The sequence below is a fragment of the Vicugna pacos genome, chromosome 27, assembly GCF_048564905.1.
Source record: "Vicugna pacos chromosome 27, VicPac4, whole genome shotgun sequence".
NCBI classification, from domain to species: domain Eukaryota; kingdom Metazoa; phylum Chordata; class Mammalia; order Artiodactyla; family Camelidae; genus Vicugna; species Vicugna pacos.
In genome coordinates, this window is record NC_133013.1 from 4,102,244 (window position 1) to 4,128,214 (window position 25,971).

At 34.2% G+C, this 25,971-nt stretch overlaps 1 long non-coding RNA gene and 2 other non-coding genes across 4 annotated transcripts; all 3 read right to left on the bottom strand.

Moving 5' to 3' along the window:
* LOC107034437 (uncharacterized) lies at positions 1–24,590 on the bottom strand. Of its 2 annotated transcripts, XR_012064703.1 has the most exons (5): positions 24,075–24,590; positions 11,944–19,213; positions 11,297–11,476; positions 7,332–8,937; positions 1–1,081 (listed from the first exon to the last, which is right to left on the bottom strand). It is a non-coding gene; the product is annotated as an uncharacterized lncRNA (long non-coding RNA). The 2 variants fall into 2 exon arrangements; XR_012064704.1 differs by lacking the exon at positions 1–1,081 and having other exon boundaries at positions 7,816–8,937; positions 11,944–12,299; positions 24,075–24,582.
* Positions 22,581–22,650, bottom strand: LOC116277627 (small nucleolar RNA SNORD108). The gene has a single exon (XR_004187107.1). It is a non-coding gene; the product is annotated as a small nucleolar RNA SNORD108 (small nucleolar RNA).
* Positions 24,497–24,568, bottom strand: LOC116277622 (small nucleolar RNA SNORD107). The gene has a single exon (XR_004187102.1). It is a non-coding gene; the product is annotated as a small nucleolar RNA SNORD107 (small nucleolar RNA).
* Positions 24,591–25,971: the final 1,381 nt, after the last annotated feature.

Consider the following 25,971-nt stretch of genomic DNA (forward strand, 5'->3'; position numbering starts at 1 on the left):
GACAAATTATTGACCACTATACCACAAATTATTAACTCGTCACCCCTAGAAAATAGGAATGGAAAATGAATGATGAGTAACTACAGTTTGCTTTAAATTGTTTAATAACCCATTCATTCTGGTGGCCCCACTGCGATGCACTAGGTGTCAAGCCTGCCTAGTGAGACAGGCTGTGGTACAAGGCAGTCAGTAGTTGCCTCATGACTATTAAAACGCCCAATAAACACAGCCATCTATATTAAACCTACTTAGGTTACACAGAAATGAAAACCAGGGTAACATGGGTTAAAGTAAAACCTCTTTGACATCTTGTGTTTTTTACTCAAATCCTGAAGAAGAAAATGCCAGTGATGCCAAGAAAATCACGGAACCACATTTCCTACGTGATTGCATTACCATGGCTCAATGTGTCAATGAGAGGGTCAGGCTTTCCTTTATACAACCAGAGTTGTGACGGCATCCAGGCCTTATATTCATGAAAGGGGAAGAGGTCGACTACAGTCAGACTCAGATCCTGTTCTAGAATGAGACCCAGTCGTTTCAATAGAGGGAAACTACACATGGTCTGCTGCATGTAACACAAATGTTTGTTTTAAGAGAACCTTGTTTGGGACCACTCTTAACACTGTGGCCTCATGATTCAAATAAGGAATACAGTGTCTTACAAATCGTACCCAAACCAGCATAAGGCAGGCGCTGGGCTCATGTGGGAGCCTCACTGTTAACTGGGGTATAACCAAGGAGTCCATGTGGTTGCATTAATTACAGTTATCACACACAAATATCACTCACATTTGTAAAGTAAAACATGAAATGAGGCAAATACAACAATAAAGAAAAAAACACACACACACACAAGATGTATTTGGAGCACAGGGAACTACTAAACATTCCAGGCAGTTACTTGTCAAAAGCACGTCACTTCTACTCCTGAGGAGACGTATATAAAAGTTGTGCCCTTTGGGACACAAAGATGCAATAAGCTTCCATAAGGGGGAAATAATGACAGCATCTGGGTGATGCTGTGCATGGAACCACTGCAGAAGGTTATCTACCATCCTCTTGTCCGCACGTTCACCACCTGGGAGAGTACAGAGGAAGAAATTGCAAATGAAAATAAACGACAGGTTATCACATAGCCATGTCTCGTGACAGATGGGTATCATCTTCAAGTCAGGATTTTACTGCTAATACATGGAAGACAACTCCCACGTTCCTGGTGTTAAGTACCTCCAGGCTACAAAATCTGGAGTATGCATGAAAACGACAAAACCTTAATTTTCCTTCCTTGCCCATTTACTGGGATTTCAGTATCCATCTTCTATTCTAAATTACTTTCATGCCATTTAACCATGTATGCCTTCTTTGAAAACACTATTTCCTATGTAACTTCTTAGTGCTAACTTATATACAAGTTAAGGGTTAAAATAAAAAAGACAAAGGTACAAGCAAATAATAGAATACTTTCCAAAATCACAACCAATTATCACAGTATCTGCATATCTAGTCTCCCTGCTTGTGCAACTTCTGATGGTTCTAACTGGAAGAAAATTATTTGTATTTCAACTCATGACTTCATTAAGCGTTTTTTTTTAAATATATACACTAAAAAGAGACAATTCTAAAATCCTGGGTTAAACTATAACCTCAAAATAACCACACAGGCCACATAAGAGATTCAATGAAAAATAAATGTAGTGTAAGTAATTCAGACAAAACTCTAATCCATCATCAATATAACCAAAATGGTATCTTAAAAATAAGAATGTAGGCCTTCATGCTATAACCACAGCCCAAATCTCTTTGGTCCTTTGTTTATGAAACAAAGATAAGAAGGAAATGAAAAAAGAAAAAAAGAAACACTTGGACTATTTGAAGGATCCTTCATTCACACATCACTGAAAGGGTACTAAGAAACTCCTTCCATCGCACTAATATTGGAATATTTCTTAACGCCTCCTGTCTGCCCACCTCACCTACTCACTGATACGAAAATGTTAGTAATACCCCCAAATAACACATAAGAATAAAATTCACCCTCTTGTTGTTATTAACACCTGTATCATCTGCAGCAAATTCTACTTTCTAATGGCTTTGCTTTCTGATGTCTTTTTATATCCCTTTCACTTTTTCTCACCTCCCTGACTTCCCCCCTTGTCTCTACTGGGAGTCACTCCACAATTTGACAATCTTACACGTTTTATGGTGCTCATGTTTTTTTATTTTAAAATACAAATTGGATTTCATATTAAACTCATCAAAAATGAACAGAGTGCAACAGTGTTACTGATTCTTACTAGCACTTTTGAATACAGTCCACAGAAATGATAAATAAGTACAAGAATTTGGACTGATTACATAAATGTCAAGTGGTGACACATTTAAAAGGTCTCACTTAAGTTGGTAACACCTTAGTTAAAATAGTGGGAAAGATGGCAAAACTGTGATATATACCACGACCAACATAAACTATAGCAGGTAAAGTTGGCTCTATACTCAACTTCCCATAAAAAATAATTAGGGGAAAATATTTTTGTGAACTCACTACAGTTGGATTTTGGTTTCTTTTGCTTTTTTTTTCTATTATCACAACACTTTGAATCTATCACTAAACTTTTTTAATTTTATTAATAACAAATTAGCCTGTATTCCTCAATAATCACCCATCTATTCATTCAACTTTACATGTGATTTTAATATTGTATCAGTCTATCCTCCCAGTGATGAAATTTTTCTACCATCCCTTCTTGAATTAGTCTATCCATGCATCAAACCATTTAGCAAGCCACCCTGAAACCATCAGTGAGGCTGTTATCCACTCACGCAATCCAACCATCTATGCATCGATCCCTACATTCATCCATGATCCTAGCCAGTCACACCTGCATCTGTCAATCTAAATACCCATATATCTGTACATGATCCACATATCCAATGTTGCATTCTGGACTCCACTCAAATTCTAACATTAGGTATCCAGCTAACTACACCTTCACTCAATGTTGAACCCATCAATCCATATGCACAACCAGTTTTTTTCCTAAAACATTAACTGATTACAGCTTCTTGCCATTTGCTCATATATATTTGCTTCCATCAGGTCTTAACATTCAGGAAATTTTGCATTCATGCATCCATTATTGTGCCCTGAATTCCGTAAAGCAATAAATCCTTGCATCCATCTCTCCAAATCTTCTTTCCAAATATCTGATCTTGCACTTTTAATCACTAATTCTTACAATCACATAAGCTTAAATTATTATGTAGAAAATATCATTTGCACCCTTTTATCTATCCACTCCTTCAACTAAGTTTTAAACCATCGATCCAGGTCTCCATTCTATGCATTCATCCACCAGTCCTTGAATTCTTGCATGTAATTTATCCATCTATATTAGTCAGAAGTAAAAGCAACTTTAAAACCTCATTAGCATAACAAAAACAATTATTTTTCACCCATGAAGACATCTGAGGCAAAATCACCTCCTTATCCCTTAAATAGGAATAACATATTATCTCCAAACTTCCAACAAAAATGTCAAAAGTAACACAGTCATAAATTGTTTGAAAGCTAAATGTCAACTTTTTAAAGTATATAAGCTATGTTGCATAAAAAATATGCATCTTTCCAAAAACAAGATAGTGAAAATAAAGGTAACAAATGGAAACATTTTGTAAAAGGGAAAGAAAGGAAACATGAAAAGGTATATAAAATGTATTTAAAAGGTAAATAAAAACCAAACATTATTTTGTATACACACAAATAGAATGAAAATGAATTTAAGGATGAAAAAAACATTCTAGCTACAAGCTACACAGGTGACTTGTGTAAACTGAATACGCATTTGAATAGTCAGAATTATCCTATAGCTGTTATGACATTGGGTTTCCCAACTGCAATACCAGCATTATTATACTAGCAATACACCTGTTAAATACTCATTTCTTTTAAGTTCTTTCCGTCTTTAGACTAGTACATTGAGTTATACTAATAATCTTTGGAAACTGATAGGACATTAAACTCATTTTTCTATAACTGATAATTAAAGGGAAAGAATCAAACATTCATCCCATGTTTTCTTTTGAATGAAGAATTTAACATAGTTGAAGAAGAAAGTTCTTATTTAAATTAAGAAACTCCTTATCAATTAAAGTAATTTTGCTCTTGTTTAGAACAAATGTGCAACTATGAATGAAATAATGGATAGAGGCCACTGACTTCTTTAGGTCAAAAGCTGATGCCAAAATTAAACACTGAATGCACAAATATTCAATTGCTGAGTTGAACATTACAACTATTTTAAAAACACATTAAAAGTTTGACTAAGCATTTTTATCAAGACATATTTCATAGGTGGAACTAGGTATCCCACTGTAATGTAAGGAATTACCACATTTTCTATGTTTCAGATTAAAAAGATTGGTGTCCCCAAATCTTGAGGTAACAAAATACAATCAAAGGAAATTATATAAAAAAACCCCACTAGATTTTAGTTACTTCTTGAATGAGAAGATGGAAAACGGAAGATGCATTATCTGGTTCTATTTGGAACATATTTTTAAGAAATCCCATGGGACAAAATCTCATGGAAAACTTAAAGCATGGTCAAACATTCTACATGAAATGAAACAAAATCAAGGTCAGGACATCGACAGCAAGTCAATTTAGTAAGACTAAAGTGGTCTCTAATAGAATAATAGATACAGATCTCTAACAATCTTATAGTGAAAAGTAGTTAACAATTACTTATAGACCTCTGCACACTGGAGAATATGCATCTTTCCAAGCACCCCCCCAACACATTAACAAATATAACCTGTACTTCTCCTTGGTCTATATAAACATATATGCATTTGTATATAGATTACAAAGGTATTTATATAGTCTTTATATGTGTGTATATATATGTATGTGTATACACACACACACACACACACACACGAGATAGAAACAGACAGACAGAAGTAGAGAAAATTTCAAAGCAGAAATAAATTAAACCCACTAGCTCACCAAAATGCATTCAACCCAGTAGAAATAGTGGGTAAGATAAGAATGTAACATGAAAATTTAAATGGAATTACAAAATATCAAATATTTTTAAAATATTTAACACACATATATATATAAAAGCAAGGGAAATGTTCTATATTAAAGTAAATTAAAAGAGAAGACTGATAATAAATTAACACAAACAGCCAAAACTAAGATAAAAATGGCCTTGATAAAAATGCATGGTCCCAGGTAGGATTCAGATTTCTTCAAACTATCATGGATATCTTTGGAACAACCAACAAATTTATAAAATAATTTATTTTAAAATATATTAAGGGATTTTTAGTTAATAATAATCATAGGGATAAGATATAGTTACTTAAAATGTGATCTGTACATATGCAAATTCAGGATTAAAATATGGTATTCCTAATTTTCAAAATAATGGCAAAATACTGACAAGCTCTTCTAGTTGCTACATATATGTAAGTTCATTACTATGTTCTAATCTGTGTCTATGAAACTTTCCATAATGAAAATTCAACAGTTGCTCAAAAAGTTAAAAATGGAATTACCATGACTCCTAGCAATTTTACTGCTAGATATACACCCAAAGGATATGAAAACACGTCAGACATCTGTACACCAATATTCAGTGTAATTGTTCAGTGTGGATAGCCATAGTCATACTATTCAAACTAAAAAAGTGGCAACCTCTAAGTGTTCATCAACAGATAAAATGTGGCATATACACAAAATGAAATATTATTCAGCCATTAAAAGGAAAATAAAGTTCTGATACTTATCTTGCTTTCCAAATACTATTTCCCAAAAGAAACCAGGGATCCTAGGAGAAATGGCTGGTTTCATAACTGGAGCGAAGAAAGAATGAAATGAACCTGGATACTGTTATGTTACCAGAAAGTTAGGTGCTCGAGAAAGGATAGGGTCACAGAGGCCAATTTAAGAGACCTGAATGGCCCAATGGGTGGTAACTTACGAGAAAAAAAAGAGCAATGAATTTTAACCAAAAGAAAATATCCATAAGTCTACATTTAAATGAATAATTGAAAAACTGAATGGGAGATAAGGGACAACCCCAATTAATAAAATGGGAGATTGAAAATTTAAAAAAAAATCACGATTTGGCAAGAAACCTCAATATATGCGAAAATAGTATACGGAAGTATGATAAGAAACAGTATTTGCAGTATCACCCCCAAAAGATACGTATTATTAATTACAACAGTAAGTAACCAAAGTACCATCACTAGTCATAAGACTATCAACACTATGTGACTCCTAATGATGAACTGAGAACTACATCATTTCTATAGTGTTCTTGCCAAAAAATATATAACCCCAAACTCAAAAAAAAAAAAAAAAAAAAGACAAGCCCATACTGGGAGACAAGAATGGTTAGAGAGTTTGTAGCTTTTTTTAAGTGTCAAAATCATGAAAATCAAAGAAAGCTGGGCAATTGTCCCAAACAGGAGATTAAGGAGATATTGACAGCTATATGCAATGTTGGATCCCACTTTATGTCACTAGATATATAAAAGAAACAGCTACTAGTGTATCAATGGTAATTTCCTGGTTTTGGTAACTGTATCCTGCATATGAAAGATGTTAATTTAAGAAGCTGGCAAACAGCATTTAAAAATCCAAACGAACAGCAACAAAAACTATGTACTTCTTTGCAACATTTTTGTAGGCCAGAAGTTATATCAAAATAATATTAAGAAATAAATAATTCCAATACTTAACTGTTTACAGTCTGCATTAAAAATACTCAAAACAGTTTCAATCTTGACAAAAATAGAACAAAATAAAGTTGCTTGCTTAGGAATATCATTTCAGAAGTTGCAAATAAAATTATAATGACTATAACAGGGGAGATAATAATAGAAAAATGAAGAAAATTTACTTTACTCACTGGGTGCAAAAGTATTCATTTTTAGAAAAAAATCCATTTTTAGCCTAATCAATAATTATAATGACAAGTATAATTAACTGTAATATACAAAAGACATTTTATTAAAATTCTCACAAAATTTGATAAAAAATTCTCAACAAAAGGAAGAAAAAATTTCCTAAAATGACTCATAAGCACTTATAAATTATGGAAATAGAAAACCATTAATTTTGGAATTTCAGTGAAATTGCATTTAAAAAGTACACAAAAAAAGACTTTCATATATCAACAAGAAAATAAACAAGGTGTACAATTCCCATCACTACATTAACAAAACTATGAAATGTTTGGGAATGAATCAAAAAGAAACTTAACTAGCAGTATCCCAACATAACAATTTCATAAAAAAATAGAAAGACATACCTTTCTGTTGGACAGGAAGACTCAATTTTAAAGAGATCTATTCTCTCCTAATTAATCTATTAAAATTGATGCAAATGAAATTAAAACTGAATTATTTTTCCAACTTGCAAAGTAATTTTAAGCATCAATTGAGAGAAAAAAATGCGAGTATAGACAGGGAATATTCTGAAAAAGAAGAGAAATGAGATAGAACTCAATGGAATAAGTAAGACTAAAACTCAGTTATTTCAAAGTATCAACAGAAGGTAAGGCAAACAAATAGAAATGTAGTCAGTTATATGTCAGAAATTCTACATGGTTATGGAAGAAATGAAGAAAAGTTGTAACTGCTTAAGGTGAAATGACTTGGATATGTGATGCTTTAAAATCAGTCATGATTAATGGAAAGACAAATAAAATGACAAAATACTTGATAAAAAAAGAAAATACAAAGAATTACAATACTAATGCAACCACTTTTAAAGAAAAACACTAAATCAAAAGGGACAACGCAACATGATTATATTTCAATAAACAACCAAAATATAAAACACTATTGTAAACTGATGGTAAAAAACATGGTATTTCATTTACAACACATGACAAATGGTTAACATCCTTAGTCATAAATGAGTTCTTACAAGCCAGTAACAAAGACATCAATATTCCAAGCAAAATGAATAAAAAAAAAAGGAAAATGAAGTAACGCAAGTGACTAGTAAGGATTAAGCACATATGAAGATGACTGAGCTGACTAATAACAAAAGCAATTTCTTTGCATTATCATACTGCCAAAGATGAAAAATATATTAATTGTTCAGTTTTAGGGAACAGTTTCTCATCCCTAAAGACTGATGAGGACTCATCTATATAATTAGAGGGAAACCTACAGTTTGGACTCAAAACATAACTTTTCAACACCCTTACTCCTGGCAGGTCCAATTAACTGGAATTATTTCAACAAATGGTAGTCAGACAAATTACAACAATTTATATATAAACCATGTTTACTGCATAGAAAATTTGCAGCTAATGTAGGGACCCCCCCAAAAAACACTTGCATATTAATTTGTTTACCAACAGACCCAAAAGGATGTGCACAAAAACTCTGTTAATAGAAGATAACATCAGGGGGAGGGGCAGGTAGAATTAGGAGGGAAAAAGTCTTTTAAGTAAAAACATTATACTTCAGAAATTTCCACAATCCCTGAAATCTTGAAAAAGATGACTTTTTAGCAATCAATTTTAAATTTCCCTGTAAGTTAAAACTTTAAATATATGCACTTAACACTTATGGGAGCACTGAAATGAGGCAAGCCTTGCAATTACACCATCCTTGGCTTCTCTGTTGATTAATGCCTCCACCATTCAAGCTCGAGGTTTAGTCCAACAGCAACAATGAAAACAGTCAACATGCCTGGTTACATTTCTCTCCAATAAAACCCTTTAGGTCACTCTCAAACTTGAACCTTCTCAGTCCACTCTTTCTGATCTACATTGAGTGTCCATGGCAACACATCAATGAGGAGCCTCCAGACATTATGAAGACCGTCTTTTGGTTTTGATGAAGATGGTGGCAGAAGCAATGACATCAGTTTCCTATTCAGCCAACACCTGAAAGGATACACTGGGGGGAAATGGGAAAAGGTCAGACAGGCAGGTCATGAGCTCATTAGCAGGAGCTAACAAAACTTTTATGTAAAATGAAATGCAACAGCTTTTCTATTGTGAAGAAGTAACAGGCGGATTGAAATTTCTTCTGAAATTTTCAAACAAGAAAGCAAGATATTGGTAATCTTTCCTCTCATGTTTTGCTAAAGGACTGATCCTTCCAACTTTCTCCTTGTGTTCAACTATGTGGTTTCTTGTACCTCTGTATCACCCTCTCATTCATGTAAGTTACTATGCAATCTATGTAATACACCTGTACAAGAAACATAACAATGCCTCACACTGCAATGAAAATAACAAAGAGCTCAGTTCATCTGACAAGAAAAACACTAACTGTACTAAAGACACAGAGGCTATGATGGAACTTAGGAAAAAGACTTAACTGCTAGGTAGGCACCTCCCCCCAAACCATTAATCTTCTATTTAGCTAAAATGGTTCCTAAGGAAAAAAGAAACACATTCTGATTAATACCTTGACTTTCAAGGTTATTCCATGGGTATCAGGTAAGCAGGTGCCTCTGAGAGAGGAGGTTCTCTGAGAAAGAATGTTTAAGGAATTTGTTAGCATTCACTCCTGGCAGCACATGCCATGAATTAACCTTCCAGAGGGTTGTAACGGGAAATGAAGGAAAAACTTTTCGTGAGTTAAGAGAGGGGGTTCACTATTTATGATAACATTATTGTCTCATCAACAACTATTCTCTCTCATTCTTTTCACAGTTCCATGGCCTAAGTAGTTCTAAGACTGTACATTTCAGAATCAGCACGTTACACCTGGGCTTTTTCTCTTTTGCATTTCCCAAACTGACTTAATCCCAAGAACCATGCAATTTTTCCTTTCTCTGAACTTCTAATCTATTGCCTAATTTACTTCCAAAGTCACAAAAACAATTCAGTAGGACTTTATTCTATGCCAGGTGATGAGTAACGTGTTTGCTGAGAACTATCTGCAAAAGATTAAGAGCATGAGAAGTAGAATACTGAAAATCAATTTAGTAATGGAAACATTGTGAAAGAAACTGCCCCACACTCTGCCACCAAAGAAACAAAACAAAACACTTTCTTAACTTCCACATCTGAAGTTCTTAATTACTGCACCTTCCTTCATCTGGTCTTTCTTGCAGTCTGGGTCTATAGTCACCCTGGCACTATCCCACCATGAGATGGATTCTGGGTTGGCCATGACACTGCCAGCCAACAGAATATGGCAGAAATGATGCCACATGACTTCTGAAACTAGATGGGAAAGGCCATGCCAGTTTGACAAGGCTCTCTTCTACCACTTGTCTTTATGAGTCATGTGGGAACCAGGCTGCGAGAAGGCACTCTAAACTCAACCTTCCAAGTCATCTATGAGTGAGGAGGTATCCAGAACACAGCCTTGAATCACTCCATTGGACTGTGTCTTCCCAGTTGACCCCACAGACGTTCTGGCACTGCCAGAAATCTTTACCCACAGAATGCATGGAAACTACACATTAATGCTTTATACGTTACTGAGTTTTAGGAAAATTTGGAACTCAGAGATATGTATCCTGAACAAGACCTACTAGGTGCCACCAAACACCCAACAAGCTTAAGAAAAAAGCACAGGATCAATTCCTGCCTAACCAAAGTGCCCCTTCCCTGAATCAAATGAGCACTCAAACTGTCCTTAGAATCATTATCGCCAAGGGGTTCTCCTGGGACCAGATGGGCGTGAAGAACACCTGGAATGAGGAATCCTGCTGCTGAGATTCCTGGGATTAAAAACAAAGATGGCAAAAAGTATTTCCTCTTGGAACTGTCATCTCCTGACAGGGAGAAAGAAGAAACATTATACAGTAAAATAAACGGCATTCTGACAAAGAGCTGAAGCAGCATGTAAGTGGAGCTCATGTTGAACTTGATTACAAATTGCAGGTAAGGCTTAGAAACAACCCCTCACTATCAATCCTGTCATTGATTCAACTCTCAGCTTCGAAGTGGCTTTACTCCTACTACGATTTTTCAGTATCACACCTTTTATAAGTTTCCATGAACTTCTCCCTTTATCATATCACAAAACTGTATGTGCAAAAATTTAATAAACTCTGGTCTCATATACCACTAACATCCTCCATAAAAACGTATAAATTGCCTGTGCCAACTAGAAAAAAGTATTTAAAAACAACAAAAATAGCTGGTCTATTTCCTAATTTCCAATAATTAAACAGCTAATCATTTCCTTTATAATATTAGTTATATTGTCATGTTTTGGTCATAAATAAGTAAATTAACTGAAGGAAGATACAAATAATCACCAACATTCTTCAGGCCCTAGAAAAGCTACGTACCAGTGCTATTTTCTGAGTCTAGCAAAAACCTTCTCCTGAAACAGCACTTCTTGATCAAGAATCTTCACACCTGTGGTTTACAGTTGAGACTTGTAATTTAAGGAACTCCATAGGAAGAAGAATGTCTCTGATAATCTCAGGTATCCTCAGATTATCTACAAGTATGTCTTCCATGTTCACCTGAGAAGTTAAGTATAAAAACATAGACCAGATTTAGATATAAATGAGACACCAGCAGATAGCGATTAGGGTGACTTCAGCAACAGTCAGGAATAGTGAATGGAAGTAATTAAACAAGCAAATATTAACTGCCCAAAGAGATGACTTTTTAAAAAACCTTTTCACCTTTTTCAGAGCCCATTTAACATTAATGTTGAGAATACTGAAACATTTCTCATGCTAATTCTGAATAATCTAAAAACTCATAATCTATTTGAAATCCTTCAGACTCAACTATATAAGAAAACAATCCATTCCCCAACTCTGTCCATTAATTAAGAGTAACTCCCAACCTATCCTCTCCAACAACTTGAAGGCAGTAACCACAAAGATGGCACTGCCTTATAAAAGTACACTTTATGGACAATGTCAGCAACACCTCATCATTCATCTGTTTGCCAACCCAAACAGAAGTGTTTAACACCTACCTCAAATCCCATGTTCGCCCTTCTTCTTTCACTGGGCAATCCAGTACTGTTTCAATGTGCAACCTCTCTGCTGCACTCGTCTCTCAATCATATGCTCTTCAGAGTCACTCAAAAACTATCCACAACAGCCACTGGGAATAAAGCTGGATACAGCATCCCAACACTCCCAAGATGCTGACAGGCAGGGGATGCAGACAGGCACAAATTGGTGGTATCTTTTAAATTCCCTCTGTAGTTTATATGCTGCTTTTGAAATCTCCAAAATTCCAAAGGCAGAAAGTAGCAGCAGTACCCTCTCTTCACCTCTCATTTGTACAGTAATATTAAAACTCTGCCATGTTTTTCCAGACAACTTCCTATTCAATAATTGATACATTCATTTTAGATTGTCATCTAGCAATATACAAATAAAATATTTAAACAGTATGTTTCAGTACTTAACTTACACATGTATAAAATTTCAAGAAGAATGCTAAAACAATCATCATTATCACTACTATAACACTGGTGAGTAAGCATTACTTAACTCTATTATCATCTCAGTATCATCTCTTCCCCCAGAAACAGTAACCATTAATATTTCAGTTAGAAAAACAAGAGGCATGTGGACACACCTCTGTAAACATGAGTTATTCATTCAAAATGAGATATTTCTTCAAAAATGACATAATTTTAAAAATCAACTTAAAACATCTTTAAATACCATACATAATACTTTTTCAGCATTTGAATATTCATATGATGAATAAGCTATCATTACAATCTTTCTTTTTACTGATATGCATTTCATACATTCAAGTTATTTGTTAAACTCAATCTATAACATACTTTTTTATGAATCTAAAAACAGGAACAGATAAAATCTCATCAGCAAGCTACCTCATTTTAAAAGTTTTACACACACAATTTGATTGTCATGACCCCACTGCTGTTCAAAAAGATAAACTGATTTATACTTCAATCGATGCTGGATAGGATCCTAAGAAATTTTTGTAGTTTATACCATAGGCAGCTGAAATATAATTCTGGCATTTGTTTCTGATTATATCATAGAAATTAACTATTCACCAGAAAGTTTTAAAAATCTCTCAGAAAAGTATTCATAAGCACAGAAATTTGTTATCATATATATATATATATGTGGAAACATAAAAACACAAGACATGGAGCTGCTTAATCACTTTATATAAGAATTAACATTCACTTAGAACATGAAGCAGGCTTCTGTATGTTTAGGCTTACAATCGAAATATTATTTCCATAATTTTCAAAATCAAAAATAGAAGGTCAAGCAATAAGCTAATAAATGAGAAAGAGCATCCTATCTATACCTCTAAGACTAATTTCACATATGTATGTGTGTATATGTTTATAGTATGCATGTAAATGAATACATACATCTGCAAATAGGTTCATATAGATAGCAGAGTAATAATTACTTTAGCCATGTTACATAACTATGAATATATCTATGATTCAAAGTGACAACTCCCTTCTTGTATCTTTTCCCTTCTTCTTCCTAGAGATAAAAATAAATCCCGGGAGCATTTTCCTCTGTTAAAAGTATACAATCTAATCTTTTCTTACACATGAGATCTAATGATCTGAAGATATGGCAACAATGTGTACACTTCATCCCCAAAACCCACTGAGAATAAACAACAAAATGTCACAAAGCCCTAAAAAAAGCCAACTATTAATTACCTATTTCACTACCAAAACATTCCTAGAAGCCCATTTAAGATATTTTACAATGAGATTTACAAATTTATACTTCATGAAATCCCATGCATCTAGAAAAACTAGACTTTAAATGATGTATTTACTGTTATTTACAAAGTTGTCTTGAATATTGCCATGCAGTCCAACTAAATACACAAATATGTAATTCAAAGAGAGAATACAGTCTTACAGAATGCATTTCTTATGATTTAAATATATAATGCCCTATCAGCAATACAACTACAAATTATGACTTCTAGTTTTTTTAATGTATAATTATCCAAGCACTAAACAATGATTAAAATGTAAAATTTTATTTTAGAGGAGAATGCAAAAGTGAAAAAAATACCTTTTATCTTTTGCTTTCCAGTAGCAACTCAATAATCAGGATCCCAATTATGTTTAACTCAAGGAATCTACATCTATATGAATTTCATTGCTAACATTTTAAGAAAACAAAGAAACCATGAAATTTTACAATGAGTTATTTACAAAATTATACTTTGTGAGACTCTATGCATCTAGAAAGACTAGATGTTATTTTAAAAGCTTGTCTCTGCCTATTTACAAAGTTGTCTTGAATATTGTCATGCAACGAAGGGAACACATACAGAACTGTGTGTAGTTCCAAGAGGTAGTGTAAATCTCTTTAACAAAATCATTTAACTTGAATGTTTAAAAAAAAGAAAGAAATATAAGAGGAGGGATGAATAACCAACAGTTACAACATTTAACCATAGTGTCAACTATGGACACTGGGTGACTTATGATGTGGTAAGTCAACACAGGTCATCAATTGTAACAAATGTACACTCTGATGAGGGATGCTGATAATAGGGGTGGATCATGTATGTGTTGGGGCGGGGGATATATGGGAAATCTCTGTACCTTCCCCTCAACTTTGCTGTGAACCTGAAACTGCTCTCAAAAAAAGTCTTAATTAAAATAACAATATAAAAGAAACATATCGGGACTCTTGGTACACCCAGAAACACCAAATGAATTACATGGTGTAAGCTTTTTAGATATATACACTTAATATAATGGCAAAGTCTTCTATATGTTAACAAAGTAAATGTATAATCTTGTAAATGTTTCCTCTTAAAAACCAAACCAATATATGATAAATTTTCATAGCTCCAAGAGCCTATCAATGAATTTCATTGCCATGTTAATTTTAAAAGACAATGGTACTAACACATTTACAATAAAATATTTACAAAATTATACTTTTTGAGACTCTCAATATATCTAGAAATACTAGATGTTTAAAACTAAGTATTTCTCTTACTCATTATTTGCAGGAGTTTCTTGGTTATTGCCATGTAACAAGTGAACACAGAAATGTGTAGAGATATCATAAAATGTTTAGAAAAATGAATTGCATCATGAACCTCAGCACATGTGGAAAAATAAGTTATACCCATGTCCCCAAAATAGAAGTAAAATTCTATGTATATCAGAAATGTCTATACTGAGAAATAATGTGTTTATAATGTAACTGTATGCACAGCAGTCTAAAATCACCCTCAACAATAGTGAGTCTTAGTGTACCATTTCATTTCTACAAGCGTAAAAAAGTTTACATGCTATTAATCTTAAGTAAACTTATGTTCAAAACTATGACAGAAATTTCTGTACATCTACAGTTATATAGTATAAAAACAAAAATCTGATCACATGCACAACTAAATATTACCACTCCATACACACTAGGTGAAAACACATGGAGGTCATGTAACACTTCTATTTGTTAATAATATAAGTATTATTAATTCTGGTGTGTGTGTGTGTGTGTGTGTGTGTGTGAGCATGCATGCATGGCAAAGGTGTTTAGTCATAAATACCTAAGAAGTTGTTATAAAAGAGCTTATCTGCTATACAGACAGTCAAATGTGTCCTTGCTCTGTCCTGACATTTTAAAACTCAAAATTAGACTAGAATAAGAAAAATCATACAAGTTTACTATTTAAAAATATGAATGGCAGTGATTTCTACACTTTAACAAAGAATGTCTAATTAAAAACCTCAAGAACATAAAAATGGATAAAAGGCCTCAAAAATCAAGCCTAATTCATGAACAAGCTGACTCTGCTGTATCTGATCAAACAACTGTTAACTTTAACATTTCAATGAAAAGATATTTCCAACATTACTGACAGAAATCACATACCCAAAAAGACTCTATTAGTAACATTTATCTTCCACATAGAAAACAAAGTAGTGGTATAATCCCCAGCAACCAACCACATCCCAAATAGCCGTGTTTTAGAAACTCAATTTACCAAAACAGTGTTTTCATCATTGTCTCAGTTTGGTACTCACAAAATATATTGCCTAATCAGCAAATCATATAAAAACTAGTATTTGTCTACCACATATCTAGCAGCCTCACAGTATCCTCCATCAACCTAAGTTTATAAACCAAAACTTCCTATATATCATCTGCCCTCACACAACCAAAGAACACAGACTAAAGCCAAGTGATAACTGAGCCAAAAAATATTTCTACTCTGACTTTTAATGAACACTAGTTTTATACACACATGTGCATGTATGTATACACATACATAAGAAATCCATATAAACCAAAGACTAAAAGACTAAAGCAAAAACTATTATGTATTCTATGTTATTATACACAATGATCTAACAAAACACCCCTTCAGCTGCCCAATTGTTTACTCACAGATAATCTGACAATCATTAGGGAAATTTTTCACTCTATGTATAGGTTTGTACAAAAGACACACAAATAGTTCCTATGCTTTAAAAAATAGTATCTATTATATACACATAATACAAAAACATTTCTTTGATCAGCCACTATTTAAAGAACTCGGGGCTGATATACCACTGCTAACACCCCCCCATAAAAATGTATTAATTGCCTATGTCAACTAGAAAAAAGTATTTTAAAACAATTCATCAGTTTCATTAAAAGCTAAATTCCACTGGCAAATGAAAACTTTTCTCACATATGCTATTTTACCGCGTGTAGAGATTTCTCTAAGTTACCCAAAGAGCTGCATTCTATTTGCATAAATTCATGTGAAAACCATAAACAAAGGCAGCCCAGTGGTGTTTCCACCATGATGAATTCTGTCACAAAATGACGATATATTTATCTTAGATACTACACAATACATTTCTCAAAACCTAAAAATTGAGGCTAATGATCCAATTAACACGCTGAAAGGCCAGATGGAACATCTTTGGCAAACAAAAATATCACTATCCTACTAGGTTGGCATGTACTTACAAGGATGTTTATACATGCAGAAAATTAGAGGTTAAACAGAAAGTAGAATGTATAAAAATTTCCACCAGAAATGAGTTAATATTGAGAGGTAACTTAACAGTTCCACTGGAAAAAGAAAAGAATGTCTACCTCTGTTTAACACTAGAATATGTGTAAAACATATGTAGATTCCAAACATCTGAGCGTGGAGTAAAGCCTGGAGGATGTTCAAAAACTGTCTCTGCATATGCATAGACACACACAACCCCCCAAAACTCCCTATTCTCTATCTTCTAAATTCAGCTTTTATTTGCCTAATACGAAGAGGTCCAGAAACTCCTCAGTGACCAACATTATATTCTAATAATTGAAAACTGAAATGCCCAAAATGTCAGTCATCTCTATGCTTGATAGGATGGTGTAACACAGTAGTTTTTCTATTATATACAAAGCAATTAAAAAAAAAGCCCATTCAACCCTGAACATGCAAGTGTTCAGAGGTCGGTCTCTTGTGCAAAAATCCCATCATGATAAGGCAATCTTGTACTATACAAATTTTAACATTAAGAAACATTTACAGGATAAGACCTACATCTACCTGGAGCAGCCTAAATTAAAATTTCTTATGACAGTTGTATACAGAACAATCTCCTCCCTTCAAAAAGACCACAGCAATAATCCAATCAAATGATTTCAAATGTACATCATTTTCAGAGGTATTCTCAATTGTTTTCTATAACCATGTATTAAAAATAACTCTTCTACATATTTTAGCAAACGATTTGTTAACATTTGCCAACACATTAATGTCACAAAGCAATTATATTTGGTTATTTCATACAGTATTCTCAAAATGCATTTAAACAGTAACAGTGCCTTCTTTGCCTTTCTTATCAATGTTTTAAACATTCTGTGTCCATCTCTTTTCTGCTATTTGTAGACAATACCGAATTGTGTAAAGCTTACAAAATGTCTCCTCTGTCCTCAGAATTCCTTTCTAAGTCTTTCCCAGAAGACAACTTTCCCAAACATACTTTTAGAAACTTCTTTAGGAAATCAGCTCTATTATCACAACACTCATCTTTAACAGTATCTAAAAATAGTATTTTTTAAAAAATAAACCTAGGCTTCTTTACTTGAGTGGTAGATTCCAAAACATTAAGCAAAGAATACAAAACAATAAAACTATTACATGTTGAATTTCATTCTCTTCATCGCCTAACATCCAATGAATAGTTCACGCATATTTATCATTCACTGAGTATTTTACATTTACATTTCAGTACCACTACCCAAACACAATTTTCCTATGTATTTAAATAAATGTGTAAGCTACATATGTCCAGTAAATTAGTTAATAGGATTAGATTCTGAGTTGTTTTAAAATGTTCAAGGGAGGATAAAATCTGTTTTATCACATATGCATACAAATACCATACATATAGGGCTTTTACTGGTAAATCTTTTGAAGACCAGTTGATATTCCACAGCAAAGAAATTATGTTTTTCCTCCAAAATTCAAAGATTGCCAATGAAATGTAAACATTTGAAAGCCAAGAAGTTTAGGCCAGTATAAATCTGTATTTTGTTTGTAATTCTGTAGCTGATGAAGCTTCTAGCTGAATTCAAGATGTGTTTTCCTTCCCTTTCTATCCACACATTCCTGTACGGTTGGGCTCATGTTTACTTGAACTCGTCCACACTAGCCCAATACTTCAAGCTTTATCCAGCTGAAGTAATTTTTCAATTCATTAGATACCCTTCGCACACTTCCATTTGGGGGAGAAATCTGGAATGAGATGCTGTTGGACCAGGTGTGAATGAATTCTGAGTAAAAGATCTAAAGATTGTCTCTACATGAGAGCCTTGGCCAAAGACCCATTAAACTGGCATGAAGTGGACACTTCCATGGCAGTCCATGAGCAAAACTGCTCAGGATATTCCAGAAAAATCTGTGTATCTATGTTAATAGAAAAAAAGGTTTGCAAAACTACCCTAAATTGTCCTGCATTGTGTCACATTGTATCTTGCTGTGCAAATTTCTTGAGATTCTTACAGATCAAAAGGGTAAAGAAATGTCTGAAATTTATGAATCCACAAGTGCAGTGACTAAATTTCCAATTCTGACAGCAGCAAAAGATGCTCTGAGTATCAACAGTTTGTATCATCTTTGTCCTCTTCTCTGATTATTGCATATTTCTAACACGTTAAAAACACGTCAACTGTAGATTTATGGAGAACGTGATGCTGGTTGGTCATCTTTCCCAAAGACTGCTCTGGTAGACAGATGAATTCGAGACTCTGAAGCTGGAAGTAAGGGGACTGGTTAGATGTTTCATTTAGAAAGGTAGCTGCACACAGCCATCTAATGGAGTCTGATCAGTATCTTATTGTGCAAAACAGATTTTGTTTCTGGATGAAATACTTGCCCTTGTCCATCTTTCTTAGGCTCCATTCATGAATGACAGCCATTTCCTAACCTTCTAGTTGGCATCATGTTTCAAATCTCTAGAAAATTGATAGTCAAATATATATTTATTATACAATGATTTAAAAAGGGTGTTTATGAATTAATTTTAAAGATTTTATGCTTACTTGCCATTATCTTCTTTGAATTATCTGTACATGCATTTGTCATTTTAGAAACAATTGTTCAAAATCATTTCTTTTACAATGAATTGTAGAAAGATGTTTATAGTACATTAAAAAAAAACCCAAGTAGTAACTTATGGTGAAAAATATGAAAACAAATGTATGTATGTTCATGTATGATGAAGCATTATGTTGCACACCAGAAATTGACACACTGTAAACTTACTATACTTCAATAAAATATGTATATACAAAAAAATCCCAAAAGAAAAATAATCAATATATTTTGTCAACCTAAATAGTATCATAGATGCATTTTCATGTGCCCAAAACCCTGTTAGCCATAAACAAGTAACCTCTGTCATATGTGTCTCAATAACCATGCCCTCTGGATTTCTACGAGATTCACTCTTGGAGTAAGTTCAAATAAACTTTTTTTTTTAATATGGAAGATTTATTCTCCAGAGAACTAGAATCAAACAGGTAGAGGCATCCAGGTAAGAACAGACAACCTTAAGGGACACCCATTCTCTTTCCACCAAAGCCTCAGATTGAAATTTGGAACTCTCACTCCCTTAAGTAGCACCCAACTCCATGCACCCACAGCGTGGCACAGTAACTTTCCTTGTGTCTTGATTCAAACTCTTACCAAAAAAATCAGAAAACAGAGGGTTAAACTGGAAGCCAAATTTTGCCTACACTATAAGGCAAATTTCTTGTACCTTTTATTCATTCACATACTGATTCTACCAGTAACTGTGACAACAATCTAACAATGTAACAAAAAATTACTCCCTATCCATCAAACCATCTAGTAGATGCCAATTTTCATGGTGAGCCTTGGACAGAGAATAGTTAACAGTGACACCAGGGCATCTGGTGAACCATTAACATTTCATTCCCCTAATAAAAGTCTCTCCCTCTCCCTCCCTCTTCCTCCCTCCCTCTCTCTCTCTCTCTCTCTCTCTATATATATATATTCATGTATAACTGAAAAATTGTGCTCTACACTGGAATTTGACACAACATTGTAAAATGATTATAAATCATTAAAGAATGTTACAAAAATTAAAAAAAGAAAGTCCATGTATCCTTGCAACCATTTTCCCCAAAACCTGCCACGTTATAATCTTAGACAAATAAAGATATTATTCAGTAACTTAAGGCTCTATAAAAGCTTCTTTATTGTGATTTCAGCAATTTTGGGGGGAGGTATTAATATTTCTATTGTTACTTTTGCAACACTTAGTGCCATAATTTACTCAGTCAAGAAAACACCCAGTCTACCTAAAATTCGAAGCCAGTGTCCAGTCAAGTTCACTAGAGAAGGTTGCACAGTATGCAAAAGATAATCAGAAAAATGTAATGCCAGAATCTTCTGACATCCTACAAGAATAAGAAAAATCAGTATCCTTGTTTTAACTTACTCTCATAATAATTATGTCACATTTTTTTAAAATACTCTCTGATTTCTTATTTTATTCAGTTCAAGTCACAGGAAAGAAGTCTCTTTGTTTCAAGTCTGGGTTCAGTCTTCAGTTGCTACAGCATGGGGAGTGATTGTTTTGACTTACATGTTTATATTCTTCAGTACTCACAAAACTGGAGGAATCCCAACTGAAGTGATTAATTTTCAGAGTTCATAAGTAAAAGTGGATAGTCCATTATAACACTCTAGAGAACCATCATTAGACAGGACTAGATTTTGATAACCAATACGCCAGAGTATTTATTTACTGCCAAGCTGTAACATATTTGATGGACTTCCCCAGAAAACAGGATTTCCTAAACTTAACACCCAAAAATCTGTTTGTATCGCCAGTTTATGACTCACTTAAAATGACCCAGAAGTGGATGCTTAAAAAAAACATATAGGCCAAAATGCAAAGTTATTCAAGTTATGCATAGGTCGGTGACTAAAACAGAACATAAACTGTATAAAACATACCCTGAAAGTAATAGGTAGAAATTATCATGTCTAGGAAATCAACACAATAGTCACTAAGATCATATCTAATCTTAAAATTTGTTTAAAATATCTACTATTTCCTGGGAACTTTTGTTTATTGTTCATTTTTATCCAAAGTTAATGAAAATTTGCATAGTTGATTCATTATTAGGAAAATTATCAAAAATAAATGTGTTGAGAAATGAGAAACACAATTTAAATGTATATTGGCAATCTGTTCTTGTAAGATACATGGATTCATATTCTCAAAGAATTACAGGCATGCTTCTGTCCCCAACACATTAGATCCCAATGATTACCACTCACTTCTACTTTGTTAAAACCTGGCAAGAAAAAAATATAGTATTCTGCAATGACTATTATATAAGATAACCACTTTTTTCAAAATTCCCTGCTCATTTCCGTATTTGTAAACATTCTGTAACATTGTATTTCATCATGCTACCCATATACATTAGCAGTCTCATAACAGCACTTTCAGAAAATGAGTATTTTCATTTTCGACAAAACCCAACCATCCTCTATGTGTGGTGCCTAAACCAGCAGCTTCTGCCAACTTCTCAGACACAGACCTACTAAATCAGAAACACTGACTCGTACTCCAGGAGATCCTGACGTGTACCTAAGTTTGAGAGAGTTTATCTAAGTTACTTAGAAATATATAACTCTCTACCCATTCCAATAACCACAGCAGGAACAGACAGCTGATCAGTACATCCTGCCAGTCACAATAATTTCAAGACAATATGGCCTAAATTGTTGTCTCAGGACAGGGCAAAGAACTCACAATGGCAAACCTGGCTGAGACCCACACACTGAAGTTAAAAGTAGCAGGTAAATGGTAATTCTGACTCCTAACCTACCCGCACTGTTTCAATATTCAAATGGGACAGCTTTCAGATCATGAACAACTGGAACAGTCCAGACAATGTGGTCAATTTACATGTCCCCCTTCACATTTCGGCAACACAAGGACATGTTACAATCACTTTATACCCTGTCTTTTTTATTGTATCTTCCTTTCATCCACCACTGCACTCGCCATCTACTGCTAACTAATTCCTTCCACTACTCTTCTCACCAAATTGATTCCATTATAAATTCGCTTGGCTGGACCTTGGATTCTGTTCGCAGGAATAAAGCTGTCATCAAGTTCAAGAAATAATGAGTCTGATCATCAAGCCAACCCTCCCACCTTCAAAACAAAAACAAAACCCCCAAAACCTGATTGTCTTCCAGGGATTCATATTTACAAGGAATTTTCTTGAGGTCATCCATAAAGAAGCATCACTTCAAGAATAAGGACTATTCGGATGGGGCTGAACCAGTAACTATGCCTGCATCTTTTCACCCTGTAATAACCGACAACGCTCAGTTGCACCAAACATCCAAGGTGAAATGGTCCTCAGTCAGCACTACACCTCAACAGACCCCAAACTCATTCTTTCCCTTTCTCACTCAGCTATGCTTCTAATCTAATTAAGTTTGTAGAAAAGGTAGCTCATTCCTCTCAATTCACACAGCATATCCCATCCCTACAAGCCAGGATCAGGACACCTAGGGAAACCAATGTGAGGTTATAAATCTACTAAACTTTCTGGCAGGGAATCAGGGACTTGACAAGGGAAGAAACTTTAAAGGGACTTGTCTACCTCACTTTAAGAAGAATGTAAATTAATTATTTTGAATCCCAACAGCCTTTCACTACAAACTATTCACCTGTCACAGTATCAACACCCACATCATTTATTCATACACACATACCCTCAACAAATTAACAAATTAAGATGACTGTTTACAGATAAGATCTTGGTATAGTCAACTGTCCACAGTACCTCTTTTGTAGTTATTTTTTTCTACATTACTTGTTAAATTACTACTCAATCCTCATTATAGCTACTATAAACAAAGCACATGGACCTAATCACAGATAACAGAAGATTCATTAATCATAAAGTAAATATAAATATCAAAGAATAATGACATTAAAAATGATTAAATGCATTGTTTAGTAAATCAGCTCCTCTCTAGGGCCCAGCATCAGCAACTGCAAAAGGCCAAGTTCATTTCCTTGAATTACGAGGGTCAGAACTTAGAAATTTCTATCTGTGTCTTTCCAAGATACAGAAAGTGGTAATTTATTGAGAAGAACTGGAATAACTAAACTAAACAAGAGAGGTACTCTCATCCCTATGAACTCAAACAACACTTTTTTATTTTCAGTTTTGACCAATAATGACTAAAATGTGTCCCTATAAATACCTGTAGACCTCATGATAAGGCATTTAGCTTCCCTAAAACAAGCCCTGGTGTACATGAAATAGCTATTCCTACGTAGGGGCCAAGCTCACTACTGTAAAGTATTAGGAGTATGAAATCAAACAGCCTTAGTTCTAATCACAGACATTCCACTAAAAGAAGTAACTGTAAAGTATCTAATATCATTAAAAAAATCAGCAATGCCCTATTTTTATAACCCTCCCCCTGGTAATGCCGTACTTCTTAAACATCACTGTGTGATAGGTTCTATACCCACTGATCAACTGCAGACAACTAAGGAAAAAAATTGTCCTTAAACACCAACAGTGTCTGTGTGAGGACACTTACCACACTCACTGTGCTTCATAAAGTACGTTCCCATTCTTTCTGGACATCACTCAGACACCTACAACTGTGTCACTCAACGTTTGATCCAAGATGTGGCAGTCCCCTTCACACACGTCCTTGTTTCCATCTCACCATGTGTGTGCCTTCTGAGATCCAAGCCAGAGCTTCCGTTGTGGGGTTGAACAGTGTGTGTGTGAGTGCACACACACACACACACACACATATTTATATAGAGAGAAAGAGTAAAACAGAAAGAAAGAAGAATTAGCTCACACGATCTATGGAAAAAAACAAAGAAAACTGGAGGAACTGGCAAAGTGTACTACTACACCTGCCATTTGTAACTACTCAGTTTTCACAGGTCAAGCCAACATTTTCAGTCAAGAATGTTCTCTGCAAAGTCTAGTGAGGCACATTGACTGGATTTCAGTGTCATTTCAAGCTCCAACTTTGAAATCAGCATGTTCAGACAAGGTCCTGTGTCATCATAAACCTAGCCAAGGCCTCTGCAATACACTATATTTTCTTTTTCTTACAAGGTTTTACTTTTACCTTGAGTAGTTTGTCTTAATTGCAGCTAATACGATTTTCCGCCTCCTGGCAACACTACTGGTAGAATCCACACTGACATTTCAGAAAATCCAGTGATCAAATTCTCTCTTCCTTTCAGAGTCATCAACTATGTGGGCAAAAATGCATTGCATAAGACTGATAAAATTTCAAGACAGAAAAACAACATGCATTGCTTTACCTAAGAAAATTCAAATACTGAGCATTGTTACATGTATGACCAGTCCCAAGGGAATGAGCAGAACAGAATCTGGCAATGATTTACAAACTGAGTAATATGTATCTGAAAATTTCATGATGGACCAGAAACTTGGAACTGACTACTTGCCAAAATCAGTAAAAGATATTTTTAAATTTTTATTTATTTTTAGGAGGAGTAAGGTTTTTATTTATTTATTTTTTTGGAGGTACTGGGGATTGAACCCAGGACCTTGTGTATGTTAAGCATGCACTCTACCACTGAGCTACACCCTCCTCCCCAGTAAGATTTATTTGAAATGAACACAATTGTGTTTTTCTTCTCATCTTTGAAACAAGATTTTGAAAACTCTAGACAAGTGTTACCATTTTCACATAATTCCATAAATTACTTCTACAAGCAAAGACCCAGAAGAAACAAAACATCAGTTTTGTTTACAAAAGACTGAAGACTTCTGATTTCAGTTTTACGTGGAATCTAAAAAGCCTGAACTCACAGATACAGAACAGAATGGGGGTTGTTGCCGGTGGGGTGGGGAGGGTGTGGGAAAATGGGGAGATGCTGATTAAAGGGTATAAACTTTCAATTACAAGATTAATAAGCTCTAAGGATCTAACGTACAGCACTGTGACTATAGTTAACAATATACTATACACTTAACATCTAAGACAGTAGATTTTTAAATATTCTCACCACATAAAAAAAATGGGGGTGAAGGGTATAGCTCAAGTGGTAGAATGCATGCTTAGCATGCATGGGGTACTGGGTTCAATCCCCAGTACTTCCTCCAAATATAATAAATAAATCTAATTACTTCTCCCTCATAAAACAAACAAACAAAACAAATGGTAACTCCATAAAGTGATGGACACGTCAACTAACCTTATCGTGGTAACCTTTTCACAATACACACACCTGACATCATGTTGTACATCTTAAAATTAAACAATGTTATTTATCACTTACATACCAATGAACATGGGAAAATTACAGGGCTTCTAAAATTTGATGTGATTACATGATTAACCACCAGCGAGTTTATGAGGGCAGGGAGCTATGACATGCTTTTATACCAAGCCCAGTTTACCAATCTCATAAACACAGAATACCACAAACAACTCAAAACTG